The sequence below is a fragment of the Rhinatrema bivittatum genome, chromosome 6, assembly GCF_901001135.1.
Source record: "Rhinatrema bivittatum chromosome 6, aRhiBiv1.1, whole genome shotgun sequence".
NCBI classification, from domain to species: domain Eukaryota; kingdom Metazoa; phylum Chordata; class Amphibia; order Gymnophiona; family Rhinatrematidae; genus Rhinatrema; species Rhinatrema bivittatum.
The window spans coordinates 253851869-253865549 of record NC_042620.1 but is presented as its reverse complement, the minus strand read 5'-3'; the positions used below and the strand labels follow the sequence as shown (position 1 = coordinate 253865549).

The 13681-nt window shown below is 43.3% G+C and overlaps 2 protein-coding genes across 6 annotated transcripts in view; one reads left to right on the top strand and one right to left on the bottom strand.

Annotated features, from left to right (window-relative positions):
- The window catches only part of C6H16orf58 (chromosome 6 C16orf58 homolog), a 74452-nt gene extending 67807 nt beyond the window's left edge, over positions 1-6645 (bottom strand). Inside the window, exons 1-2 of one of the 4 annotated variants that reach the window (XM_029606824.1) lie at positions 5194-5404; positions 1736-1770 (exon numbers count right to left, since the gene is read on the bottom strand). The gene's annotated coding sequence lies outside the window, so the exon portion shown is untranslated. Of the gene's footprint in view, positions 1-1735; positions 1771-5193; positions 5405-6526 lie in introns of those variants that run through there. The other 3 variants (XM_029606823.1, XM_029606826.1, XM_029606825.1) reach the window with 3 other exon arrangements.
- Positions 6646-6699: 54 nt separating this feature from the next.
- Positions 6700-13681, top strand: part of PRR14 (proline rich 14) — a 170963-nt gene continuing 163981 nt past the window's right edge. Inside the window, exon 1 of one of the 2 annotated variants that reach the window (XM_029606821.1) lies at positions 6700-6903. The gene's annotated coding sequence lies outside the window, so the exon portion shown is untranslated. The remainder of the gene's footprint in view (positions 6904-13681) is intronic. The other variant, XM_029606822.1, reaches the window with a different exon arrangement.

Sequence of the window (13681 nt, the reverse complement as noted above, 5' to 3'; positions counted from 1 at the left end):
ATTTCGTTCCAGACTAATTTCCACATCAGCCATAGTAGGGAGGTCAGACTGTTTCCAGAACAAAGCAAGCTCATATCGAGCCGCAAGTATAATTTGGTGGACAAGTAACCATTTTAGATGAGGGACATCAGGGGGTAAAGTTGAGCAAGAAATGTTCAGGAGCAAGGGGCACCACCAATGGCATTTATCAAGTGATTAAGTTCTTTCCAGAACAGTCCCAGTTTAATGCAGCTCCACCACATATGTAAATAGGTTCCTGTCCCCCCCCCCCCACTTTTTCCAGCAAGTGACACTTGCTGAGGGTATAATCTTCTGTATTCTGACAGGCGTTAAATACAATCTCATTAATACCTTGTAACCATTTTCTGTCAAAAGGGCGGAAACCGAGCTGCATTTGGTGTTCTGAAATATCAGGTCCCAATTGTCTGAGGAAATTAATTTACCCAAATCTCGTTCCCATGCCATCTCATATGGGGCCTTAAGCCGCCATGCATTACCCAGGAACCCATAAAGATTAGAAATAATATCTGCCTTGCCATCTGCCTTGTTACACCAATGCTCCAGCACCGTCTTGCCTTTTTGAAGCTCGGCACCTATATTCTCCGCCGTCGCAAAATGGCGGAGTTGCAGATATAAGAAAATGTCCTCCCCACGAAAGTGAAATTTCTCTTGAAGCACCTGAAAAGTGAGAAATTTCTGCGAGCCCCAAAGATGCTCTAACCGAACAACTCCATTGAGAACCAATGGTTGACAATGTGGGAGTACTCTCCCCACCGGAAATGTAGTGTTATAATTAAGGGCGGTACTATAAAAATAGCGGCGTGTTCCTACAAAATGTACACCATGTGTCCAAGGTGGTCCTAGTTGAGGGGGCCAGGAAGCCAACCCCCGGCCAAGTGTCCCTCGCTGCCAGACCATGGTCCGCAATGGCACAGTCTCCACCAAATCCTGTTCTATTTTGACCCAGAGTGGCTTATCTTGGTCCTTATGCCAATCAATAATGGCCCGCGTCTGGGCGACCACCCAGTACCATTGAAAGTTGGGAACTCCTAAACGTAACACACACTTTTGAAAGCTCTGCTCTAGGGCTCCTTTCTCGAACTCAGGGCCTGCCTACACCTCGGCTGCATCCCACCATGATGGGCCCTCTTCCTGATCAAGCTGCTCTCCCTGGTTCCCTCTGAGCTAGCATCAGAGGTGATTCTGTTTGCAGCCTGCCCCCTCCCCTCCTCACCTGATCTCTGCTGTCTGTTTTCTGGCGATTCACAGCCACTATAGTGGGGTCATATGGAGCCTGTGATGGAGCTCCTCCTTGTCCCACATTGCGCGCATTTACGGCCCCTCTCAGCCATGTGTCTTGCCGCTGGAGGGGGAGAAGCCTGTGTTCCCGCCTCCGTGGCTAAGGATGCCGAACCGCTCCCTATGAGCGTGTGCCTCCCTCTCCTGGAACTGCCCTTTGCAGACCACGGCTTGCTTAGGACTACTCCCGAGTTGTTGTTTTTTTCCCCCAAAGGTGAGGAGAAGTTCCCCCCGGAATCTAACTACCTTGCCCTATTACTACTTCTGGGTTTTGTTTTGTTTTTTATAATTCCTAGCTATCCCAATATAATTCCCTCCTAAACGGAGGGAGAGAACTACTGAGGAACCTTCCAGCTATCCCAGTGTTTATATAGTGTGAGTGACCTAAGCAAAAAAAAAAAAAAAAGTGTAAAAAACGTTTGCTGCCTCCACCTACTTGGAAGCAGGGGAATCCTGCAGGTGTGGACTGGTCTGCAGGACGAAAAAGAAAATAACATTCAGATAATATTCATAATTATGTATGCATAAGGCATTTGCAAATTCATGTAATACAGATACAATAAGCTGCATTTAAATATATGTGAATGTACTTGATATCCATACATAAATCGGAGAAAATTATTTCACTCAACGCACAATAAAGCTCTGGAATTTGTTGCCAGAGGATGTGGTTAGAGCAGTTAGTGTAGCTGGGTTCAAAAAAGGTTTGGATAAGTTCTTGGAGGAGAAGTCTATTAACTGCTATTAATCAACTTTACTTAGGGAATAGCCACTGCTATTAATTGCATCAGTAGCATGGGATCTTCTTAGTGTTTGGGTAATTGCCAGGTTCTTGTGGCCTGGTTTTGGCCTCTGTTGGAAACAGGATGCTGGGCTTGATGGACCCTTGGTCTGACCCAGCATGGCAATTTCTTATGTTCTTAATAACTTTAAGGTAGAGGTATTTCAAGTATGATGTTTATAGCAAAGTAAACATTTTAAAAAATGTAGATATTCCTATATCACAAAATATTAGAAATGTATGCCAACATGATAAACGCATATAATACAATCATGCCAGTAAAATAAACTAAATGTAATGTAAAGTGTATTATATATTAATATATCACATATGTATACATAATACAAACATAAGAACATAAGACTTGTCACGCTGGGTCACACCAAGGTCCATCAAGCCCAGCCAATCCATTTCGCCAGTACCTGGCAGATCCCATTAAAGTAGATCTAATTCCTGTTACTTACTCCCAGGGATAGCAATAGTTTTCTTTAATCTACCTGGCTAATAATGTGTTGAGGACATTTCCTCCAGGAAATTGTCCAAACATCTTTAATCCCCTCTGTGCTATTCACCTTCATCATATCCTCTGACAACAGATTCCATGGTTTGATAGAAAGTACTTTTTTCATTCAGCACACTATGATCTGTTTTGAATCTGCTGGTTGTTAGATTCATGGAGTGTCCCTGAGTAAATAACCATTGTTTATTTACCTGTTCCACCCCTCTCAGCTGACTTTTCAAATCTTGAAGAGTCCTAGCCTGTGTAGTCTCTCATCATAGGAGAGATATTTCATTCCCTTTATCAGTTTTGTCACCCTCCTCTGCACCTTTTCTAGTTCTGCTATGTCTTTCTTGAGATGGTGCAAACAGAAATGCATACAATACTCAAGGTGCGGTCACACCATGCTCAAAACAGGGGCAATATGATATTTTCTATTTTATTCTACATTTAATTTCTTACATTCTATTTGCCTTTTTGATTGCTGCTGCGTACTGAGCAGATCTTCTCATTTGAATTGCTAACAAGGACTCCAAGGTCCTTTTCCTGGGAAGTGACTCCCAATACAGAACCCCTATTTTTTTCCTATATGCATCACTTTGTACTTTTCCACATTAAATTTCATCTGCCATTCAGTTGCCCAGTCTCACAAGGTCCTTCTCCAGTTCCTTGCAATCCACTGCTGCTTTAACAACTTTGAATTATTTTGTGGTATATGCAAATTTGATCACATCACTCATCCTTCCCCAGATCATTTATGAATTTTTTTTAAATTCATATTTTATTAAGGATTTCATCAATTTTTACATCAATAAAATACATGAAATAAGGATTCCACAAGTACCAAGAAAAACCACCAACATAATTGTGGATTATCAATCTAAAACCTTTTCTCTAGTCCTCATTAAAAATGGAGAGCGCTACCAAGCAAGGAAAGAAGAAAAACCAAATATCTATTTCATACTAGGGACATGTTATTTCTATTCTTTTTCATCTATTCCTCAGCAGTCCTCTAGATCACAGAGTCCCGGCTACCATCCATCACCTCGGAGTCAAGACTCTAGATCCGATAAAGATTTAAATGTTTTAAGTGTTTCCTTAATTGGTTCAATTCCTCAAAATAAGGAAATGGCTGCTGTAGTAGGAGGCTTGGATACGTCTCCACCTGCAGCCGTTTCCAATGGAATAATGGAAGCTTCTAATTTAGAAAATACCTGATTTAACTAATGTGACCCTGCTTGATGTTTGGAAGTCAGTAAATAGTATGCAAAAATTATTAGCTCAGACTATGACTCAATTTGGTTCTTTTAATAATGAGACAAAAATTTGCTTCAAAATCATGCAACTTGATTAACTAGTTTGGAAAGTAATCATATGGCTGTAAATGTACAAGTTTCAAATTTACAAGCAGCCAATACAGCTTTTGTTAAGGATAGTTTGCTAATGTCAAGACAGCAAGAGAGTTTAGAAAATATAATTAGATCTAAAAATCTTTTCGTTTTTTAAACTTTCTAATTATCACATTATTGTCAGCAACAGAGCTGATACAGAAATTCTACAAGTAGAGAAATAGTGTTAACTAAGATATTCTATGTTTCTAGATCCAAAATTAGTCTTTTGGGTCCTGAGGTTGGAGTAGATATGATACAGGGAGGTAGCCAAAATTTGACTTCTTTTTTAGAAGCTTCAATGGATGATATCCCTACAAGAGCTACCCTCTTAGTAACTTTTAATAGTAAGATTGATAAAAACTTAATTCTACAAAGATACTTTAAAAACAAGGTTTTTCTCTTCTTTGGAAGTAAATCCAGGTGTTTCCAGATGTGGCTAGACCCACCCAGATGAAAAGAAAACAATTTCTAGCATTAAAAAAGGCAGGGTGCTTTGTTTTTACTCAAATTTCCATGCAAATGTTGCATTACTTTAAATGGAAATAAGTTCATCTTCTATGACCCTACACATTTAGAAACCTTTCTTCTTGATAAAGAGTTGAAAACTGAGTGATTTATGAATTCTTTTTTTAAAAAGCACAGTTCTTAGTACCAATCCTTGTGGTACTCCACAAAAGACCTTTATCCATTTGGAAAACTGATCATTTAGTCCTACTCTATTTCTGACCTTTTACCAGTTACCATTCCACAACAGAACACTACTTCCTTACCCAAGATTTTATAATTTGCTGAGGAGTCTCTCATGGGGGACTTTGTAAAATGCTTTCTGAAAATCCAGATATACTATGTCAACCAGCTCACCTTTATTTACATCTTCAAAAAAATGTTAAAAGATCGGTTTAAGCAAGATTTCCCCTTGCTAAAACCATGTTTACTTTTCTTCATTAAGCTATGTCTATCTGGCCAGTGAATTTTTTTTTTTTTTAAGAATGTCTTCTACCATATTGGTAGGCACTGACATCAGGCTCACAGGTCTATAGTTTCCCAGATCACTCCTGGAGCCCTTTTTAAAAATAGTCATCACAATGGCCTCTTGTCAGTCTTCAGGAATCATGGCTGTCTTAAATGAAAGATTACACATTACTAGAAACAGGTTAGCAATTTCATGTTTAAGTTCTTGTAGAACTCTGGGGTTGATGCCATCCAGTCCTATGATTTCTTACTTTTAAGTTTGTCAATGTGATCTAATCACATCGTCTGTTGTCAGATATTTGTTTTAGTTGCTCAGAATCTCCACCATTAAAGAATGTTTCAGGTGTGAGTATGTTCCTGTGGGAACTTAGAGGTGTGTTTTATTTCCCACAGTTCCCAACATCTTTTTCTATAAAACAAGCCGTTAAGCCCGTTAAAACGGGCTACATCCCTCTGTCTCTCACCTCCCCCTCATTCTCTCTCCCCTCACTCTTCACCTCCCTCCCTCCCTCACCCACTCCTCCCTCTCCCTCTCACCCAGTCCCTCCCTCCCACTCAGTCTCACTCACTCCCTCCCCCCTCTCTCCCTCCCTCTCACTCAGTCCCACTCACTCTCACTCAGTCCCACTCCCTCTCTCTCCCTCCCTCTCTCTCAGTCCCCCCCTCTCACTCAATCCCTCCCCCTCACTCAATCCCTCCCTCCCTCTCACACTCAGTCCCACTCACTCCCTCAGTCCCACTCACTCCCTCTCACTCAGTCCCCCCCTCTCCCTCAGTCCCTCCCACTCCCTCTCACTCAGTCCCCCCTCCCCCCCAGTCCCTCCCACTCAGTCACTCCCTCCCACTCTCACTCTCTCTCCGTCCCTCCCTCTCTCTTCTCCCTCCCTCGCTACTGGCCGCTACCGCCACCCGCTACCGCCGTCCGCTGCTGCCACTGGACGCCGCCATTTTTTTTCTTTCTGACGCTGGCTCAGACCGACGTGCTCGCCCGCACATGCGCGGTAGAGCTGGTCTCTACCGCGCATTTGCGGCACGTCGGTCAAGCTTCGTTTATCTAGTCTTCAGCGGCCAATTGTACGCTTTCCCCGTGCAGGCGGCCATCTTGTTGGGAGGAGCTACGGGAGCCAGATCGTGTTCCTGCTGATGGCTGCAAAAAAAGATAAGTTTTGCCGGCGTCCAAAAGCGACTTACTTTTGGGATCTTGACAGATCCCAAAAGTAAGTCGCTTTTGAAAAAAAAACAAAATTGTCAATTTTGAAAAAAAAAACCCAAAATTGCTTTTGGTTTTTTTTAGCTTCGCCGCTCAGTTTCTATTTTCCCCCGTCCCAGAGCAAGGCTGCTTTTCGCGCCCTGCTCCGGGAGGGGGGAGAAGAACTGAAGCGGCGAAGCAACTTACTTGCACGGGGGAAAGCGGTCTCCGTGGCAGCGAAAAAAACGTTGCAGCCCCCTCCGGACATCGATGGGGGGCTGCAACTTTTTTCGCTTTTTTTTTTTGAAATATAATATATAACATGCAGATCTATAGCTGATATATAACACGATGACAATTTCAACAACATCTTGTCTACACAACAGCCAACTCACCAGCCTATCACTTCCGGATTTATTCGAAAACCATTGCCACCATAAATTGATTGGCTTCCGGCAACTAAACTCCCACCCTTCTTTAGGACGCTCTTAAAAGGCCGTCATCGCCTTGCAAAGGGAATAAATAATCTGTCTCTTTAAATTCTTCAGGTCCACTTTATGCCCTTAAGTAAAATGGCAGCAGCGCCAGCTTCAGCTGCCCTCACCCTGCTTGAATACCGTGCTACCCAATTGGTTGCGGTGCGGGTCATTTTTTTCCGAGAAGACTGCTTGTTATAGGTTGTGAGGCTCGCCGGGGCTGCGCTGCGCTTGCAGAAGGGGAAACGGCCGAAGAGAAGAGAACGGGGGCAGCTGCTATAGCTGTGCGGGAAGAGGTAAAGTACCGGGAATAGGAAATGGAGAGAGAGCGAGAGGAGGAGCGATATGGGGAGGGAAAGGAAGGGATTAGGAGAAAAGGGAAGGTGGGGGGATGATGTAGTGGACGATGGAAAGGGTTGTGGCTAAGGGGAGGTGAACAACTAGGAGAGAGAAGAAAGGAGTTATAGGGAAGGGAGGGGGAACAAGAGTAGAGATAATGGAGTAGTAGGGAAAGAAATGTTCCAAGGGAAAAAGAGAGAAAAGGGATTTGGCGAAGGAAAATTGTAGTGGATGCATAAATATAGAACTCAAGAAAGCAAGGGATAAGCACAGAGGGTCCCTATTAAAGAAGATGTAAAAAGAAAATCAGAAATCAACTAAGACCTATGGCATGTACCAGGAATTAAATTGGGTACACTAGATTAGCATGCGTACCTTATCTGCTGTCATATTTTGTGTTTTCTAGAGGTAACGAGAAAAATAAGATGTGGAGAGGAATAGGTGAGATAGGGAATGAATAAAGATAAGGAGGAAAAAGAGGAACTGTGGAGAAACTGGAGGGGATAGGAGGGAGGAAATGGATAGGAAAGTTTTAGGAAGAAGGGGTGAGAATAAGGTAGAGATGAGAGAAGATTGTGTAAGGAGAGGATGGAGAGAAGTAATGTGGCTGGAGGACAGGTATGAGCAAAGGGAAGAGATTTTAAGAAATGGAAGAAAATAGGTATGAATAGCAAGCTAGAGAAAGAAAAGGATGTGGGAGTAGAAAGGGAGAGGCTTAGAGATAGGGAGAAAAAGATGGGGTTAGAAGGGAAACAAGATGAGAATAGGTGAAATAGATAAGGGGGATAAGCTGGAATCGGGTGTGAGAGACTTGAAGAGGATGGAGAAAAAGTGATCTCTGGGAGAAAGTTTATTGGTAAAGATAAAGTTGTGAAAAAGATTCTCCAAAGATTTTACATAACTGCCAAAAAGTGTGTATACGAAGGGGAAACATATAAGAATAAAACAATACATTCTGTGTGGATAAACCAAGACATAAGGAAACATATGTATCTGAAAAGAGGAGGGCTTTTAAAATACTTAAAGAGGAAGTAATGAAGAAAGCTTTACCAAACCACATAGCATATAACAGTGTGAAAGAATACGCTCTTCAAATTAACAATGAAAGAAATATTAATGTTAAAGAGAGCAAAACCAATCCCAAAAAGTTCTTTAACTATATTAATAATAAAGATTGACAACAAAAAATTTACTCCTGTGCAGAATTCTGCATTTGCTTTGCAGAATTCAGTGTGGGTCTCTGAAAGAGATAGTGTTGGTATTGGCCTGCACAGCTAGAAGAATGAACTGTCTGTATCAATGTCAGCCCTACAGATCAGAAAACAAAGGAAGCTGTGGCTGCAGTTGGCAGCCTGCATGGGCCTGAAGAGAAGAGGCTGCAGTGATGTCCACATGATTAACAGAGAAAGGAACAGTGAGGCTGAAGTTGGAAAGGCAACTAGAGAGGAGCATGAGGGGTAGGGGAGCAGAGAGAGAAAACTGGAGGGATCTTGCTGGGAAGGAAAGTTTGAGCCTGGTGGGGCAGAAAGAAAGTTGATGGCTGAAGGCTAGGGAATGGCAGTGAGAAACCTGGAAGTCTTCCTCGGGGGTGGGGAAAATGAGAGAACGGGGGAGGGTTTTTGAGCCTAGGGCAGAGAGCGAAAGAGATGGGGGGGGGTTCAAGCCTGTGTGGACAGAAAGCAGAGATTTTGCTGAGGGGTGGGGAAGTGAGAGAACTGTGGGATGGGGAAGCAGCTATACTGGGGGTTGAGGTTTGTGGTGTAGAGGGAGAGGGCCAAGTCTGGAGGGAGCTGGGAGAGTTTCTGTGAAGTGGAGTGGGTGAGATAACTAAGGGGGAAGAAGGGTTTAGAGCCAGAGAGAGCAGAGTGAGAAAGCTGAGTCTTGCTGGGGAGGGAAGCAAGAAATAGGGAGGAGGGGGCTTAGAATTGAGGGGAAAGAGTTGAGTGGGGATAAAGCTGGGGGTTTGACTCAAGGGGGGGGGGGAGATTAAGGGATTCAAGACAAAAAGGGATGAGAGAGCTGGGGAGGATCAAGCCTGAGGGAGGGAAAAGCTGCTGGTTGAGCCTGAGAGAAAAGAGCCATGCCTTATGTTGGGGAAAAATTCTGCTCAAAAATTTCTGCATCTTTGAGTAATTTATTTTGGTATGGCATTATAAATTATTGTGTTGTTTAAACAAAGTCTGTGGAATTTTGCACTTTAAAATATTGTGCATAGAAATTTTAACTTTTTTTTTTGCATAGAATTCCCCCCAAGAATGAAAAGTGAACAGTTTAGGTCATACATTAACTGAACTAGATGAGAAGAGTTGGCAAATGAGTTAGTTGAATTGGTCTGTAACAAAGAAACTCTGGCACAAAAGTGGGCATCTTAGAAAGAACTCATGAACAGGGAGGAAAAGAGGGGCAGGTATCAGGATATAAAGAGGGAATGCAAAAGAAGAAGAAATGTAGAAGGCTATGAGCACAAGTGCTCATAGGCTAGCAGACTTGCAAGCCCTGATGACAGAAGATACAGATACTGTTGTTGACATGGAGGTGTGGTTCAATAAGTCCCATGGATGGGATACAACCAAACCAGGCTATAATATGTTCAGGAATGAAAAAATAGTCAAGGGGGTGAGTTAATACTTAATGTAAAAAAAAAAAAAAATTCAAACAACTTTAAAGCAACTGAGATGCAGGGGGTATGGGGAAGGGAGGAGGTATTTTGGAAAGGACAGATGGCACTTTAATTTACACCAGTGTAAGCTCCAGCATAGGCAGAATAGTTGAAAAGAGATTTAGTCAAATGCATAACTAAAACTACTGTGAAGGGGATATATTGTTGGTAAGAACATAAGAAATTGCCATGCTGGGTCAGACCAAGGGTCCATCAAGCCCAGCCTCCTGTTTCCAACAGAGGCCAAACCAGGCCATAAGAACCTGGCAATTACCCAAACACCAAGAAGATCCCATGCTACTGATGCAATTATTAGCAGTGGCTATTCCCTAAGTAAAATTGATTAATAGCAGTGAATGGACTTCTCCTCCAAGAACTTATCCAAACCTTTTTTGAACCCAGCTACACTAACTGCACCAACCACATCCTCTGGCAACAAATTCCAAAGCTTAATTGTGTGTTGAGTGAAAAAGAATTTTCACCGATTAGTCTTAAATGTGCTACTTGCTAACTTCATGGAAACCCCCCTAGTCCTTCTATTATCCGAAAGTCTAAATAACCGATTCACATCTACTCGATAAATACCTCTCATGATCTTAAAGACCTCTATCATATCCCCCCTCAGCTGTCTCTTCTCCAAGCTGAACAGCCCTAACCTCTTCAGCATTTCTTCATAGGGGAGCTGTTCCATCCCCTTTATCATATTTGTTGCCCTTCTCTGTACCTTCCTCATCAAAAGGTATCTTTTTTGAGATGCAGCGACCAGAATTGTACACAGTAGTCAAGGTGCGGTCTGACCATGGAGCGATAGAGGCATTATTACATTCACCATTAATTCCCAACATTCTGTTTGCTTTTTTGACTGCTGCAGCACACTGAGCCGACGATTTCAAAGAATTATCCATTATGATTCCTAAATCTTTTTCCTGGGTGGTAGCGCCTAATATGGAACCTAACATCGTGTAACTACAGCAAGGGTTATTTTTCCCTATATGCAACACCTTGCACTTGTCCACATTAAATTTCATCTGCCATTTGGATGTCCAATCTTCCAGTCTCACAAGGTCCTTCTGTAATGTATCACAATCCGCTTGTGATTTAACTACTGTGAATACTTTTGTATCATCCGCAGATTTGATAACCTCACTCCAGTATTCCTTTCCAGATCATTTATAAATATATTGAAAAGCACCAGTCCAAGTACAGATTCCTGAGGCACTCCACTGTTTATCCTTTTCCACTGAGAAACTTGTCCATTTAATACTACTCTGTTTCCTGTCTGTTAACCAGTTTGTAATCCACGATAGGACATCACCTCCTATCCCATGACTTTTTACTTTTCTTAGAAGCCTCTCATGAGGGACTTTGTCAAATGCCTTCTGAAAATCCAAATACACTACATCTACCGGTTCACCTTTATCCACATGTTTATTAACCCCTTCAAAAAAGTGAAGCAGATTTGTTAGGCAAGACTTCCCTTGGGTAAATCCATGTTGACTGAGTTCCCTTAAACCATGTCTTTCTATATGCTCTACGATTTTGATCTTGAGAATAGTTTCCACTATTTTTCCCAGGACTGAAGTCAGGCTCACTGGTCTATAGTTACCCGGATCGCCCCTGGAGCCCTTTTTAAATATCGGGGTTACATTAGACACCCTCTAGTCTTCAGGTACAATGGATGATTTTAATGACAGGTTACAAATTTTAACTAATAGATCAGAAATTTCATTTTTGAGATTTTAATTTGCTGGACATTGATTGGAGATTATATAATCAGAAACCATTATACGTAGTGATCCCGTGCTTTGTTCAGGGAGCTTCCCTTAGGCAGTATTAACAAAACCCTTAACAAAGGGGGCATTTCTCATACTACTAGATCAGTCTAAAAAGTAGGTTTTACTCTGATCCCCCAGCTGGTGGAGATAGAGAACATGCCTTTTTCTCTGTGACAACACTTGATAAAGGGAGGTGCAGCTTGGTCCCTTGCCAGTAGTCTGTTTCCAGCAGATAATGGACACTTGTGGATTGGTGCAGGAAGATTCCAGGGTACTTAGCCCTTGCCTTGGCTTGGTTGATCAGACGACTGTGACTTGGGAAACAGTCCTTCTTTGAGCTAATTCCCTTTGTTAAACAATTTTACTTTCCAGGGCCTTTTGGTTTTTCCCTGGTGGAATAGGCCTCAAAGCAGATTCCAGGTTCCTTAGTGTCCTGGTTGATCACCTCTTCGCCTGACTGAGCCCTCGGGTTGGGGGTGTATATGCTGCTGAGCATCCTTAAACCAAGTTGAGGGCCCCTGCTAGGCTCAACGCAGTTCTCTTCTGTGGCCCGGTTCTCTCCTGCAGTCTCTGACTCTGTTTTAAAAAAAATGGAGAGATTAATATCTGCCAGAATGAACATTGGCTGGAGATATGCCACCTGTGGAGCCTGCTTCATTCCTAGCATGGAGGGCTATCTCCAGCTGCTGTTCATATGGGGCCTCCTCCCATGGATTCAGTCTTGGACCTCAAGCTCTTCTATGCCCACAGAGAAAGGGGAGCAGGCAGCTGCAGGGGATTGCAGTGTGGTGGCAGAAGCTTTTGTTGGTATCCAACTGCCTCATTGTCAGCCAGCCCTATCCTCTGAGGCCTTGGCTCGGGGGGACAGGGACCTCCTTGCTCTCTCTCATGAGGAGAATGTTCCCCAGGAATGTGGTTACTTCCCCCCCCCCCCCCCCCCAATGATGTATTTTTCCCCAGGTTTTGTGATTATTAGGCACCAGGCCTTCTGTGCTATGCAAAGGCCTGGTGGGAGTGGTGTACCACCATGGTCAGGGCTTGGCATGGGTTTTATCCACTCAAGTGGCCAAGAGTAGCTCCTGGTGCCTTGAATTTACTGGCTACCCCTGCGTCCTCTGAATCTCCTAGGAAATAGATCATAGATATCCAGTCAGACTCTGATGATTCATTGGACTCCCTGGAGCAGTGATGGTGACCTCCAGTCCTAGAATGCCACAAACAGGTTAGGTTTTCAGGATATCTACAATGAATATGCATGAGAAAGATTTGCATGCACTGCTTCCATTGTATGCAAATCTATCTCATACGTATTCATTGTGGATATCCTGAAAACCTGGCCTGTTTGTGGGACTGGAGTTTGCCATCACTGCCCTAGAGGAAAGTGAGTGCTCTTTCAAGGATGGGGGTGCCTTGACCATTAGACTCTTCTGTAAGGAAGGGTTGTCCACTCTCACTACTCAAGTTGTTTTCTCACTTAAGATGACAGACTCTAAGGTAGAGGAATCTACAGAGGGAGATTTGATTTTTGGAGGAATCCATAGCCTCCAAAGGTCTTTCCTCCCCATAAGGCTTTGAAACACAGTGTTGGAAGAATGGAATCCCCTCAAAGAGGGCTTAAGAGGAGTAAGGTTATGAACAAATTGTACACCCTGCCTGTGGAGAACAAAGAGAGAATCCTTCAAGTTCCTCAGGTGAATGCTATGTGCTATGATCTGTATGCTGATGGGAGGAGCAAGCAGATGGGAATAGCAATCTGATAGGATCTACTCCTCCAGAGGGGAGGAGTTAGCAATCTGTTACGGATCTGCAAAGGAGTTGGCAATCTGTTATGATATAGACTGCTGAGTTGGCAATCTGTACCAGCGGAGTACTAGAGAGGGTGCTCAGCTGGACAGGAATGTAAATAGGTGAATCCTTGGGCCGATGGCAGATGACAGCGCCCCCAGGAGGATATCCTGAGAGGGACCACCGGCTAGGCTTGAGTATGGAGACAGACACAGTTCTTTTTTTAGACAAGTAGTAGAACCACCAGAGGTGGCAGTAGTGAGCTGATGTGCCCGACAAGGCTGAAGTCCCTCAGATACCGGAACTGCAATCCCAGGGTTGCTGAGCTGTAAAGAGACTGTAGATAGTGAACAGACAGGGTATGCTGTTATACATAGCCAGTACTTAGATGATAACTCACATAAGGTCTTGAGAAAGCTCAGTAGCTGGAAAGGGTTAGGCCCTCGAAGAGCGAGTACCTGGTTCCAGGGAAAGCTCTGAGAGAGCGGTGGTAACTCACAATAGTCTGTATCTGTA